This window comes from Pipra filicauda, unplaced genomic scaffold (genome assembly GCF_003945595.2).
Source record: "Pipra filicauda isolate LSUMZ 115617 unplaced genomic scaffold, ASM394559v2 scaffold152_size1767362_pilon, whole genome shotgun sequence".
Classification (NCBI taxonomy): Eukaryota; Metazoa; Chordata; class Aves; order Passeriformes; family Pipridae; genus Pipra; species Pipra filicauda.
The window spans coordinates 281,235-296,837 of NW_024104018.1; the positions used below are offsets into that span (position 1 = coordinate 281,235).

Consider the following 15,603-nt stretch of genomic DNA (forward strand, 5'->3'; position numbering starts at 1 on the left):
TTATATAGGAAAAACACCTTGTGGTTGTGTTGTTAGTCAAAGCCTGGACTTGATAAACCTTGACTTAAATAAATGCCTCTGGCTGCTGCTCCAAAGCTCTTCAGGGAATAAAGTGAACATGTGAAGACAAACATGTCCATTCTTAACCAAAGTGTCCATTAAGTGTCTAGTGAAGTAACCAGTTGTAAGGATGGAATTTTCAAACTTTTCAATACTAAGGAGACCAAAAAAAATCTCCAGAAGACAGGACTTGCATACATATGACAACCAGGATTGTCATATTTGTCAGATTTGTCATGTTGTGACATAAAATGTCCAGGACTTGAGGGGGAAAAAAGAGCTTGGAGGGCTTTGAGAGAGAAGAGCAAAGCAAAATACCCAGAAACTACCAGCATGCAAAAATGAGACAGTAGGTATATGGACAATAAACTTAAATTTAGAAAGTCAACCAGTCATGTCTAATGACTGCTACGGAGAGAACCTACAAAGAGAAATGGAAATAGGGTATTAAAAGGGGGTAAGTGCTAAATAAACATGAAGAACTATAATTAAGGGCAACAATTTGCTTACCCAATGCATAATAAGACAAAATAAGATATGGTTCTAAAATTTTATGTGAAAAAGATGTCTCATACCTCTCATTTTTACACAGTCATAGAATGGTTTAGGTTACAAGGGGCCTTAAAGATCATCTTGTTCCACCTCCTGCATGGGCAGGGACAACTTCCACTATCCCAGGTTGTTTCAAACCCCATCCAACCTGGCCTTGGACACTTCCAGGGATGGGACAAACAATAGTTCTTCTTAGAAATCCAAAATATGAAACAAGATTTCAAGTATTGCTGTCAAAGCGTTTAATATTAAGCCACTACCACGAAGGAAAGGAAGCACTTAGGAGGCTCCTCTGTGTTATTTCCAAGATTTTTTAGTTCTTTCCTGTGTTCCTGTAGCTGTTCCCTTTTGCAGAGTATTTCAGGGTTTCAGAATCCATTAAAATGAAAATATAATGAGTTTATGTTGCCAATACATGGCTTAGCATAGTATTATTTGTGTTTACTTACATATGTGTACACACACACACACACACTGTAAACTTGGAGAATGACCCATGGCCTACAAAGGTGGAACTGATCACACTTTGTGTTCAATCAAAGTGTTCAAAGGAAACCCCCAAAAAATATCTTTAAATCTTTCACTTGAATTGGGCTGGCATGGAAAATCGTGTTCATATTGTACTCATTTGTGGTCTGCTGCTCAGGAATTTTAACTGATGACAATTCAAAGATAAATTTGCTTTAAAAATAAATGATGAAAAATAACTGGCTTCTCTGGCTCTTATTTCATAATCTCCAAAGTATGTTCAGATTTATATAATTACAGTAGAAAATAGAAGTCTAAAAATGAAATCTGGTTTCGCATTAGAGCAGCCGGAATTAATAGGATTCTTCTTGCAATTCCTTTGTTTTCTGCTGGAGAACCAAACTCCACCACGAGTGGGGAAACCATGGTGCTCTGCCCTGTTTGGGCTGTGATTGATGCCGTGGCATGGGAGCTCCAGGCTTTTCAGCTTCTCTGAGTTGAGGAGATAATCAGTGGGAAGCCCATCAAACGTGCTCACAACTGGGCAGGTACTTTACTGAGCTAAAGCTCAAAGTTGGGACACTTTGGACAATTTTTACGACTGTTCGTAACCTCTAAATGTGGCTTTCAGCTACTCATTCCCTTCTTTAATTTACATGAAAAAAAGACTTACTTTCTTTCCTTCACGCAGCAATAATTTGGAAGCTGAAGGTGTTAAAACGTAACTCAAAACTAGGAAAAAGAGCCAAAGCTGCTTAAATGTGATCCTGCTGAGTGAGGTGGAGGGCCTAAGGTCTGACTGCAACCTGAAATCAGCTGGATCTCTGGAGGGCAGCAAATTGCCCTGTTGGACATGGAGCTGGACAGTAATTCAGCTCTGGTGTCCCCAGCACAGGAAGGACATGGAGCTGCTGGAGAGAGTCCAGAGGAGGCACCAGGATGATCAGAGGGATGGAGCAGCTCTGCTGGGAGGAAAGGCTGAGAGAATTGGGATTGTTCAGCCTGGAGAAGAGAAGATTTGGGGTGACCTGATTGTGTCCTTCCAGTGCCTGAAGGGAGCCTGAAAGAAAGATGGAGAGAGACTGTTTACAAGGGATGGAGTGACAGGACACAGGGAATGGTTTCAAACCGAAAGAGAGGAGATTTAGATCAGATATTAGGAAGAAATTATTCCCTGTGAGGGTGGTGAGATCTTGGCACAGGTTGCCCAGAGAAGCTGTGGCTGCCCCTGGATCCCTGGAGGTTTCCAAGGCCAGGTTGGACGGGACTTGGAGCAACCTGGGCTAGTGGAAGGTGTCCCTGCCCGTGGCAGGGGGTTGGAAGGAAATGAGCTTTAAGAATCCTTCCCACCCAAACCATTCTAGTTCTCATGAATTTGTGAAGGTTTCACTAATTTCCTCTAAACTAAGAGTGGCCAGTCCTATTTCTAGTGTAAATATTCTTCCCAATCCAAATTCAAACTTACTTTATAGTCTGCTTACTACAGACCATGCCCCAGATTAAAATATGCCTTGTACCTCTCCTACTAAAGACCTTTACAAAAGCTGACAATACCGTGTGTAAGTTGCCTTTGTCTTTTCTATCCATTGTTACCAGTATCTATACATTCTATAACCTGCTACAAGATTTAGGGGTGTCCCAAGAAATTAAAAATATACCAAATAAATGACAAAGTGAAATATGAAATGCAAGAGATTAATTTGCAGAACCAAAAAATCTGTGGCTGAGTCACATGGTGCAGTTTGTTGCTCCTCTGAGTAGCTCAAATACAATGGAGCTCACACCTGAAAGGGAAAGGAAGCACGGTTCAAACAGGGAATTCCTGAAAGAAGCAATGCAAAAGCAAAGTCAGATTTCACAAATATTTACAAATACGTGCCAGCTCAACTCTAAAATCATTTATTGTGTCTCTACTCTTTCACCAGCTCTGAGGTGTTTGGGTGAAATGTAAATTTGATATGAATTTATAAAATCAACAGCTGGTGCCAATAGAGACACGGAAACAAAATGATCAACTTCAGAAGCATAGCCCCTCAATTAAAAAAAAAATAAAAATAAAACCAAACCAAACAAATAGAAGTGTTTCTCTACCAACTTAAATTTTCAGGCTTCCAAGTGAACACAATGAAAATTTCATTGAAATTATCAACCATGGGATTGCATCTTTCTCCTTTTCTGTAGGACCTGCATAAACCCCGTGTGTTGCCACTCTTTTCCTCTTATCCCATCTACCCTTTTCCCAGCTTTACCTTCACAACATTGCACCTCTCCCTCTGTATTATCCAGCATTTCCCCAGCAATGCCACCCCTCAGGTGACATCCATCCCCTCCCTGCCACTCCTACCCTCATCCAGATTTATGTCATGTGTGGGCCAAGGCCCTCTTCTCCCATTTTTCCACGTCTGTGACTTCCATGGTGGTGATAAGGAATGAGCTTTCTGACGAATGGTTTCACAGATAAACATGTATTCATTCATTGAGACATATTTTAAAATAATTGAGACCTGCTAAGCTGTATATAAGGCTTGATATATGATATGATATATAATATGAATGTAATATGATTGACTGGATGATCTACAAATGTAAGTCACCACTCACTCCTTGTCATGTTCAATATTCTGTCTAGTTTTTCACCAGATTATTTGAATCAGGGTCGCTGCCTTCATGTGTGTTTTTATAGGTTTTACCACAATAGGATTCTGACATAAATTACAGTCCAGGGATTGCCAGCAATTTTGTTAATAATAACTGCAATAATAAAGCAAAACAATTCCTTGTGGTGGGCTAATCTTTTAAGCTGTAAAAGCCTGGATTGATTACTGAGTACTAACTCATCTCTGCTGCATGAGGAGGACTGAATAGTTTTCTGGACACCAAAAATAAAAACTGAAATTTAAAACTCCTCAGCACGTGCATCCAGCTCCAGGCAGAGTGAAACTCCATAGAATCATGGAATGGTCTGGGTTGGAAGGGGCCTTAAAGGTCTTCTAGTCCAACCCCCATACAACCAACAAGGACATCTTGCTCCAAGCCCCGTCCAACCTGGCCTTGGACATTTCCAGGGATCCAGGGGCAGCCACAGCTTCTCTGGGCAACCTGTGCCAGGGCCTCCCCACCCTCACAGCCAGGAATTCCTTCCCAATATCCCATCTCTCCCTGCCCTCTGGCAGTGGGAAGCCATTCCCTGTCTCCTGTCACTCCATCCCTTGTCCCCAGTCCCTCTCCAGCTCTCCTGGAGCCCCTTGAGGCTCTGGAAGGGGCTCTGAGGTCTCCTTGGAGCCTCCTCTTCCCCAGGTTGAACACCCCCAATTCTATCAGCCTTTCCTTATAGGAGAGGTGTTTCATCCCTCTGATCATCTTTGTGGCCCTCCTTGGAACCCACTCCAGTAGATCCAGGTTTTCCTGTGCTGAGGACCCTAGAGCTGGACACACCAGTACATCAAGGTACAGTATTAGAATTCAAAAGGCCTTGTCAAATTGGAGAAAAGACCTAAAAATTCCATTTAATGAAAGAAGGAAAAATACAAATTTTACAGTCAGTGAGGAATAATCAGGGTGTTAAATGCAGAATGGGGGATGTTCTGCTGAGACAGAAGTTCTGTGTGACAGTTACACAAATCAAAATATAAAATGTTATCACACTGTAGAAAAAAGCTGCATAACACCTCAGGGTCCTGCATATGGATACAACTGGAAATAATGTAGAATAACTTGCTGCATTTTTGGCCTTGATAATACTTGGCCCAGCTGTAGTTCTATACACAATCATTACATACCCAGGACAAGAAAGATGTGGATAAATTGGAGAAAGACTAAAAGAGAAGAGTGAGAATGATAAGCATGTAGAAAAACAGAATTTCAAGGGAAAAAATAAAAGTTAACGAATTAGGGTTGTTTGCTCTACAGAAGAAGAGACTGGGGTAAAACTGCATATAAAAATATGGGCAGGAAAAAACAGGAGTCCATTGAAATTGTAGCAAAGGGCAGTTGGGTGAGATATTGTGAAAAATCTCATGGACATGTTACTAAAAAAAAATAAAATAATAAATAATAAATAAAATTAAAAATAAATTAAAATTTTAAAAATTAAAAAATAAAATAATAAATAATAAATAAAATTAAAAATAAATTAAAATTTTAAAAATAAAATAAAATAAAATAAAATAAAAATAACAGTGCTAGTGGAGATACCTGAACTGGACCTTCACATAAGGCTTATTTAATAAATCATATACCAATATCCAATGGACTGCCCAGTAATAGTGGGAATAAAAAAAGTAAACCAACAACAACAACAAAAAAACCCCTCTGGTCATTTTTTTTGGTGAAAAAAAAAAAAAGAAGTATTTGGCTGTACAGAAAAAAAAACAAACTTGGAAATGAGAAACATTTTGTGCAATTTCATTAGGATTTACATCCTTTAACGTGAGATAGACTTGAAATCTATTTTTAACCAAAGAATCTTATTAAAGTAAGAAGATTGCCTGGTTTACCACTTGTAGTTGTTTCAAGCAGTAGTGGCTGATGATGCTCTTTATAAACAATAGGGAATAAATTTAAACAAACTAAAAGATGTTTAATGTAAAAAAATCCCTGCAGCTTGAGAAAAAAATATGTTGTTTTGGATTGCATATTTTACATGCAATTTATGCTGCAGTTTCTCTTCATTAACCACATCTCGCAGATTTTTCAAAGCACCAGCATGAATATTATTAACATGTGTTAAAAATGTGTTTAAAATAATGTATAAAGCTGTGTATTTAAAGAAAAAAGTTTAGGTATAATGAACAAGGGTGTCTGTGTATTATAAATTGGTTTGTGGGTGTGTTGATATATAAACCAGGCTCTGGGTGCACAAATGCACATATATATTGCTTTAGAGCTGGTGTTTTAATTAAACTGAACTAGACCTTAACAAGAGCATCCAATTCATAATTTTTTCTGTTCTATAGATTCTTATTAGTTAAAGTAGATATAATCCATTCTGGAACATGACATGTAGAAATTGCCAGAATCTCCTTTTATTTCTTTCTTTACCACTGGTTTCCTTCTACCGCAAGAATCTCGGGAAATACCTTGTAGCCTTCGGGTTTTTTCTGCAGTATAACCTGTTTGCATCCATCTTCCCAACTTTGGTAGCATGGTATTGATAGAAATGATTGATAATGGCAGACACAGGTCTTGAAAATTACAAAAATCAAAAGCTTATAGTCTGAGCAATTAAAAATACCCAATATCGTCCCATCATTCTGGTCCCGGTAACACCTCATAGAGTCCTACAATGGTTTGGGCTGGAAGGGATCTTAAAGATCATCTAAAAGACCTAAAGATTATCTAATCCCACCCCCTGTCATGGCCAGGGACACCTTCCACTAGCCCAGGTTGCTCCAAGCCCCGTCCAGCCTGGCCTTGGACACTTCCAGGGATCCAGGGGCAGCCACAGCTTCTCTGGGCAACCTGGGACAGGGCCTCCCCACCGTCACAGGGAAAAATTCCTTCCCAATATCCCATCTAACCCTGCCCTCTGGCAGTGGGAAGCCATTCCCTGTGTCCTGTCCCTCCACCCCTTGTCCCAAGTCCCTCTCCAGCTCTCTTGGAACCCCTTTAAGCACTGGAAGGAGCTCTGAGGTCTCCCTGTGTCATCAAAATCAAACATAACATTCTGAAGTAGCATCTTTCTGTCATTTTAGGTGAAGGCCTTTGAAAGACACTCAACATTGATTACATTTGCTCCTGCTGATGTAAATGGGAGTATCATTGAGTGAACAGAGCATTTTCACAAATCCTATCCTCCTGCCTAATGTCAAGGACCAGCCTAAAGTCTTCATCAGTGCCATGCTGGGATTTGGTCTGTACTAAATTCTTCAGAGAAAGTAAGAAGTGTCTGTGGATATTTTCTAACTTTCAATTAAGAAAAAAAAGTTGTTTGTTGTTCTTTTTCCTTTTTTCTTTTACCTTATCTTTTTCGTTTCAATTCTCATACACTTTGATATCGGAATCAAAGCTACGTGAGCAATTCTAATACTTCTTTTAAAGCCACCTGTGTGTCTATCCTATGCCTAGTTAGCATAATATTAACCAAATGAAATTTTTAAGTCCTAATGATGAGAACTTTAATTTTGGGACAGACATTTGGTAATATATTACTTCACTTAAGGTTTATATAAAAAATTAGAAAGTGGAAAAAGTAGAAGGAAGGAACAGAAATAATTTTATAAACGTATCACAAGCAAATCATAATTTCCCTTGAAAAAGTAGGCTCAATGTAATGAAAGAGACTTAAAAAGCATTAAGTTCTCATTTCAAATCCAGTAAAATTCTTCTTCCCCCCCCCCAAATTTTCACCAAATTGTTTCTTTACCACATCTTTTCACTTTGTATCACTTATTGGAACAGGTTTGCCACTCACACTGATATTTATTACTTTTTTATACCTAATTTTGCAGAATCAAAGTGGCATTTCATCAGCTTTCAGTGCTGCTCAGTTCACCTGTTCAATGTTCATATTCTCCTTCTCCTAAGCCACACAACCAGATTTTTTGGCCTTGGCATAATAAGGTTTGAATAATGGTCTGTTTGTTGTCCCAAGGAAGGAAAGAAGACTTCCTACAATTCACAATTAAAGGCTGTGTGTCTCTGTTAATCAGTGGCCAGGGGCTGGAATTATTATTGTATTATTTGTCCAGTCTCCCCTCACTCTTTGTCTAATAAATGGATTCTTTTTCCTTACAGACCATAGAAGAACAGTCCACAAATATTACTCCACACCTAAAAAACTATTTAAAAAGTGCAGCAAAACAAACTCAAGGAGGTTTCTTACAAAGTGAGGGAGAGCACTGCCATAAATGTAGGTTGTTTTCTGTAAGAGAAAGGGGAAGAAGGATCACTTGGTTTTTAACCCTCTGTTTTACAAGTTATTTCCTAAATTTTCAGCTGGTTGGATTTCCCCTTGCAATGAGAGGGTTTGCAAGTTCAGAAACACTTCACTAGGGGAATGAGGACCCCAGTGTTGATGCCAAACACCAGAGAGGGATGGTTTTCTTTATACAGTGACTCTCAGAGAGGTTTGGCACCTAAAAGTTTCTCTTCTTAAAAATATTGGCAGTTCCATCTTGATAAAAATTCAACCAGTAAATAAGTAATTTTGAAGCAGTGCTGATCATGTACAAGTGGAATCACAGAATCATCCAGGTTGGAAAAGCCCTCCCAGCCCATGGAGTCCCCCCTGTGTCCAATGCCCATCTTATCCCCCAGCCCAGAGCACGGAGTGCCACATCCAGTCCTTCCTTGGACACCTTCAGGGATGGGGACTCCACCACCTCCCTGGGCAGCCCCTTCCAATGCTTGACAACCCTTTCAGTAGAGAAATTTTTCCTAAAAGAACAGTTTAAACCAGCTAGAACTCTTTAAACTAGCGGAGTAACACTGGAAGTTCTCCTGGTAAAGCAGGCTGGGACATCAAATTGGGCCATCCCAAGGCTTTGGAGGAATGTACACCTGGATTCAATTCCGAATCCAAAATTTGGGTGTGTTTGTCATGCAACCAGTTGTGATGCATCCATAACCAGATCCAAAGAGCTGAAAAAAATTGATACATTAATGGTAGTTCTAAATGAGTGTCAAGGCAGTGTAGCCCAGAGCCAGGCTGTAAAACATCCTGCACTTCTCCTGGCTCAGTGAACCCTGCTTCATCCCAAGTAAATCACAGCCCAGAGGGAAAGTCCAGTCCAATTAAAACACCCAGATTAATGATAGCCCCCAGACTTGTTCGGTTATCTGATTTTCCATGGGAACTCAGGCTCAGCTTTATCACATCCTACTTCAGATGTTTAAAAGTGTTTCCTGTCTTAGACACCTACAAGGCTTGGCCTCCCCTGCCATGGCCTGGAAAAGGGAGACTCTCTTAATGGGTATCTGGCCATGGGTGGATCCAGGGGTTGCATCTCAATGAGTTTATAATTAAGCAAGGCAGGGTCTGTTGCCTGGCTCTCAAGGCAAGAGACGTGGTAGGGATCACATCTCCATGGCTGCCTGACCTCCCTGAGAGAAGTGTGGGGGCCATGCTGGGGAAGGAATCTTGTTTCCAGTCAAAACTGCTCCAGAGATGGTGCCAACAGTGCAAGGGATGAGTACGTATGGTCCAGAAAAGTTGTGGCTGCCCCTGGATCCTTGGAAGTGTCCAAGGCAAGGTTGGATGGGGCTTGGAGCAACCTGGTCTAGTGGAAGGTGTCTCTGGCCATGGCAGGGGGGAGAATGAGGTGAGCTTTAAGGTCAATTCCAATTTAAACTGTTCTGGGATTCTCTGGCCAAGCATGATCTGGAAAGCTGGCATGAGTAGTGTGAGCATGAGCTGGGATCTCTCTCTGCACAAGGGTGACAGAGAGAAACCTGGGAAACCAGGACATTTGGGTGACTTAGGTGATCGTGTAGATGCATAAACCAAAAGCCCTCTGAATTAAGAAAAAAAACCCCAACCCTAATTAATGATAATATTGATAGGATAGATTAATACTTTATGATTTCCTCAAAGCTGTGTTGACTCTGGTAACCCTGGCCTAGTGTAAATCCCTCAGCAATGCTCTCCCGTTCTGGATCACCCAGGCAGCAAGATTCAGTCTTGGCTTGAGTAATAAGACAGGATTGCTTAAACCAGGATTCTTCTGAGGCTTTTGAGCTTCAGCATTAGGCCTGAAGTTAAGACCAGTAATGAAAGGATATTTATTATCAAACAAGAGCCTTTGATAGTACCAGCTTGGACATGTGACATGATTTGGAGGTGTGACAAGTCTTTTTACTCCAAGATCTCAGTGCTGCATTGGAGTTGCCTCCTGCCTGCTGCACTACACTCCTGCTTGCTCCCCGGTCATTCATGGAAAAGACATGATCCAAGTCTCTTTTTGTAATATCCAAATATATTTCACTGCCAAAACAGAGATGTAACCAAAGTTCCCACCAAGCCACAAGCACAGCAGATCCATTTGTCTTCTCCCACCTTTTTCCAGAGCCTTGGATATCTTTGCTTCTGGGCTGCAGTTTTATTTATGTAGCTGTGCATTTCTGCCCTTTGGATCAGGGACATGTTCACCCAACAACAAGATAACAGCTAAAAATAGTGAGTTTTCTCTCTTCTCCCAAGAAGCAATCAAGTCTCTGAGGTCTACATGCAACCCCAAATTCTTGAGCTAAAAGTTAAGGCAGCCTTTCCCTGGGGAAAAGCTAACTTCATTTATAAAACACATTTGATTTCCCTTTTCTAATCTCTCCGTAGCCTTTTTCCACTGCTGCGTGCTTTAATTTCGCTTTCAGTCAGAAGTTTAAAAAACTTTAGGCTTCTAATAACTGGAAAAAAATGGTTATTTAAAGATAACTGCAACTTGCTTAACATGCCAGACTATCATATGCTCGCTGCTTTGAAGCTGCAAATTAATGACGAGCAGGAACAGTGACTATCTTTCAGAGAAAACTGACCTCTTTCTAATGGCTCATCGCTAATGTCATCTGTCTGCTGCATCTCATTATGGGAATTTCACGGAGTAGGGAAGTATCTTAAGGCTGTGCACAAATAAAAAGGACCTTCTAGTATTGAGCACTTTGAAAATTTTTGATCTCTCCAAATACCTTCCTTAGATACTGGTTTTCCCTTTTGTGCATGGCACGCTGCTTATGTCATCTATTCTCTGTGACTAATTATGTTAATTTTGTGCCATAAAAGTAACTGAAGGCTGTTAAGGAATAAAAGCTTTTGAGTGGCCTTATTTCATAAACACCCCTTTTGAACAAGGCGCATTTAGTCATATTTGCAGTAACAGAAAGAGTCTTGTGCTAAAAATACAACAAAGGCTCTTGAATATGGCCATTTATTCCTACTTTATTAGGTAATTTATGAAAAGTATGAAGGGAAGCCTTTTTGTTACTATAATTTGCATAAAGCTGGTGCCCCATTAATGAGATAACTTCCTGCCTTTTGTGTACCACCAGCTGGAAATAGAAATATAGGAACTTTTCTGTCTCCCAATTACTTAACCTGCTGAGTTCAGAGTTGGAGAGTAAACAGGATTCATATCAGTCAAAGAAGTTGATTTCTGCTGCTCTATCTAAAATGTTTTTATTTAATTAAGGAACCAGTGAAAGCAAAACGTTAAAAATACACTAAATGTCCATCAGCTCCACGAGACCAAGGCTTTAGACCTGGGCTTCAATTTTGCACCTGTCTTTTTGTGCTGTCAGTCACAATTAGTTGTGCTGCAGAGTAGATCCATCAGGAATCAAGGCAGGCATCTAAAGCCGACAGTTTGAAGGGATCTGGGTGCCAAGGGATGCAGATGGGTTCTAGACATCATTTAAAAATCACCTAGAAACTCGATTGGCATCCAGGGCCCAGACACTCTTGGAAATCTCATTAATTACCTCTCTGGTGCTGATACTTTAAATACTCTGATTTGGATAGAAAAATCCCTGCTCCAGAGGAATAACTGAGCTTTTCCCAACAAGGGGAAAATTCTTCATCTCTGTCACTGATTTGTGTGCCAAAAGTTCAATCTGCCTTCAGGTTGGCTGACGTGGTGCAGTGATACCTGTCACTCTGCTTAGAAACAGAGTTAGGATTTCTTTTTCATCAGTTTTCCACATTAATAGCATCATTTTGGCTGCTGAATTAAAGGTATTGTTTATCAGTTGTAGCATCTCAGAATCATTTATACATAAGGTGATAACTTAGCCATAAAATCAATGGACCAGCTCCCCTATTTAGATATTTTTACACTGTTTACTATCTCTGAATTTATTTCAAGTGACTTAATTATAATTAGGATAATGACAACTCCTTAACAGTGTGCTAAAACATATGCAGGATACAAAAAAAAAAAAAAAAAGAAAAACTATGTATCTAAAAAGAATTTAAATTTCAGCTGCTCAGCTGTGTGGTTTGAGGTCAGTTTGTTGAGGTCAGTTTGTTGGAGCAGTAAAGATTGTTCAGTGGGCAAATTACTTGATTGGCCATACCTGCCTAATCTGTTAAATCTGAATAAAAGGCATCTTTTGAGGTGGAATAGAGCATGTGACAGGTTTGTACTCACCACACCCCACTCTTTGGCCGGGAATTCCCTGCTTTCCCACTGCAGAAGAGCTGGGCTCACCACCATTCAGCCCTAAAGGAGGAAAAGGCAATCAAAATCACCTTCCAGACAATCAAATGGATTCAATCCCAGTTTAAAGAGTCCTTTGACACTACCCTGTATATCTAAACAAATCACTGCAAACCCACATATCACCTCATCTAGTTAAAATATGGGTGTATTTAGAAGAGCTGCAATAGAGTTTCCACTGTCATTTTAACTATGAGCTAAACCACGAGTGCTGACAGGCTAAAGGTTGTCACAGTCAAGGGTCTAATTACTCTACAAATTGCAGTGAGATGATAAGATCCATCTCCTCTTGCTTGGGGCACTGGACTGGGGAGGAAAGTCTCCAGACTGGGCAGGAAAGTGTCCACAGGCTCCTTTCAGGGGCAGCAGAGACACACAGACGCCTCCAGACTGGGATTCACAACTCACAGGGACTGATTCCTTCCCAATTCAGATGTCTTGAGTATATTCTTAGGAGGTATGAGTTGAGACTCAAATTATTTTTAGATTGCACTTTAAATAACAGTTTAAATTTTATCTGAAGGTGTGTCTGAAACTAAATCTTCAAATTCTACACAGCCACCTAATTTCCTGCCTCCTTGCTGTGTTTCTGCCTGTGGCAATCAATGAAGGTCCCAGTTTTCCCCACACACCTTTCTGCCAGATTTTTCTCTGACCCATCAGTGACACTGAACATTTTGTGCAGCCACTGTGGTGTTAGAACGAGCTACTTTGCTAAAAGACTGCAGGAAAAAAATGCATTTAAGGGCCTCATAAAGACTTGGGAGAAGATGATGAGTTATAATTTCCAGTATAGGACATTTGCTGGACTAATGTGGTTCTGGTGCAGCAGCTCAGGTGGGGTGGAAGCATTTAGAGAAGTCAACAGTGCTTGCTCTCTCTTCTTGGTGTGAAATATTCACAAGCAGAGAGCCCCTGCTCTGCTGCAGAGAAATCCATGGCACCAACCTCATGTCTCAGGAGAAGGGATTCCATACAGATTGCTGGCCAGAAGAGCAGCAGCTCTCTAACATCCAAGAAAAGGGACTGTTTCCAAGACATCTACAGCAATAATTCATAACATAGGGTTACAGAATCATGTAGGAAACACAGGAATGGCAGTGGGAGCATCTCACAGACAACACCAGAGCATAAAGTTTTGTTCTAGGCTGACATGAAGCAAATGTCACATAAAAAACACTATTGCATAAATAAATCTCACTCATTCACAAGTTTGTTGGTTTTTTTGCCCTACTCAAAACGCCGAGATTTTTCTATTTTCTTGGGTTTTTTCCTAGATGAAAAAGTGGGTTTGACTCTTCCCTTTTTATTTTTTTCACTGCCCACAGGTTGCAAACCTCAACCAAACACTTACCTGGGAGGTATTTTAGCACGTGGCTGACCCAGACTGATGCCAACCTTCCAGAGCTTTCCTCAGGTGCCTCCCAGTGAAAGGTCAGCAGCTGTGGAGAAAAGGGAGAAGAGAAAGAAATGCATCTTTATCTGCAGGAATGTTGTAATAGGCCTAGAAAGGCTTTGGGTGTTCAGTGTTTAAGATTCAGTGGGATATGAGCCTATATAAAACTTGAAATAAAAGCAGCCCATTGACCTATTTAATGGAACTAGTCATTAAAGCCACGAGAGCCAAGGAAAAAACAGCCTAATGAGGAATTAAAAAAATAAAAGAGGAATAAAAAAGCAAAAAATCCTCTCCATGCCCACTAGCCCAGGGCTAGCTTAATTAAAGTCAAAGTAGAAAGCTGCAAGAATAAAGAAATAAACAGTTAAATGTATTATTTTTATCCCCCTGTTCCTGGCTACTCTTTCTCTGTGATTGGTTTCATTCTCAAATAAAGCAACAGCCTCTCGTTTGCTTTCTGTTCTCTGCCTAATTTGGATAAATATAAACTTTTCTAGGCAAACCCAGAAAATCAGTTTTTCCCCTGAATACGGAGCTCTGATGAAGATTGTTTTGCAATTCTGATAATTACGAATATTTATAGGACATGGTTTAAGAGGGCAGCACTAATTGGACAACGCTTTCTGGACTCCCTTCTCAAAGCACTTAAATGATAAATCAGTCACCGAAGACAAATAATATAAATAAAGTGATAGATTGGCTTTCCCTCTCTCTTCCTTTCTTTTGATTCACCAAACAGCTCCAACAAGCTGTCCGTGGCCAGAAAGCCGGTCTTAGAACGTTGTTATGTCTGTTTACAATGATTTGGGAGACCAGAGGGGAAAAGTTTGAATCAACAAATATTTTCTACATTCCTACTGGTAACTCCAAGGCCGGTTTTCAGGGTGGGTTCCCCCCCCTTGTCTGTTACAAGTTATGATGTGTGGATGAAGGCTTTTTCCCATGCAGTAATGACTGTATACTGAGATTTCAAGGGGCTGTTCATGACAATCCCATTTTCTGTGTAATTTCATGGTTGTCTTCTTGAATGAAGATATTGGCTGCTCTGAAGCAGGAGGTCAGATGCTCCTGCTCCCTTTCAGTATTGTTCCGGAGTATGTTTCCTTTCAGCTGATGAAAAGTAATTCATCATTTACACCCTTGAATTCTGCCAGCGTTTTTTTGAACAACTTTTCTTTCCCCGTGGTACCTTGGGCCCATGAAAGAGATAAATAGGTTCAATACAACGCCGGGCCCCGGATCCTGGGAGCAGGTTCGGCCTTGGAGGCCCCGAGCTGCCCCTTTCTCATGATGGAGTTTGTCACCTTTCTACCTCTGGAAGTCAAATCCTGTCGACTCAGCCATCTCTCAGCCTCTCTGAAGTGGCTTTGGCACCCACTGGGGCATGTGAGCTTAAAATTGATTTTTTTTTAAGATCTGTCAAGTTCCCTTAGGGGAGTGGGCAGCCAGCCGGCCCTCACAAAGCGCTCAATGTCTAACAGGCACCCGAGGAACTTCCTCCAGGAGGGCACCGGGGCCCCAAATCCCCACCCCTCGTTGCTGAGGAGCTGCCCCTCTACCGGAGAAACCTCCCTGCCAGGCTGCCTCCTCCTTCCCAAAGCCTTGGAGCCTCGTTTTTCCTTTTATTTAAGCAGCAGAGATGTTAAAATAGTGGCAGCCAGCCTGGCAGGGGTACCCCTTGCAAGTGGTGCTCCCTGGCATTGGGCACGGCACGAGGTGGCCACTGCTCACCTCTGCTTGGGACAAGGGGATATTGTCCCCCACGTGTCCCAGGAATGCTCTGCCCTGGGCAAATAATTCATTATTGTGCCCCATAAGCTCTCAAAATATTGGTGGTCAGGGAAAATAAGGGTGCAAAGAGAATAAAGATTTTCAGCTGAATAAAAAGGTGTAAATATATAAATATATTTATATATAATAAAAATATGTAATATATATTTATTGTATTATATTATATTATGTATATTATTTTACACA

The 15,603-nt window shown here is 40.8% G+C and overlaps 1 long non-coding RNA gene across 2 annotated transcripts; it reads right to left on the minus strand.

The window, feature by feature from the left end:
* Window positions 1-2,801: 2,801 nt before the first annotated feature.
* Window positions 2,802-15,070, minus strand: LOC113987912. 2 transcript variants are annotated; one of them, XR_005562691.1, is made up of 4 exons: window positions 14,939-15,070; window positions 13,582-13,669; window positions 12,159-12,230; window positions 2,802-2,864 (listed from the first exon to the last, which is right to left on the minus strand). It is a non-coding gene; the product is annotated as an uncharacterized LOC113987912 (long non-coding RNA). The 2 variants fall into 2 exon arrangements; XR_003540712.2 differs by having other exon boundaries at window positions 14,931-15,070.
* Between the last annotated feature and the right edge of the window lie 533 nt (window positions 15,071-15,603).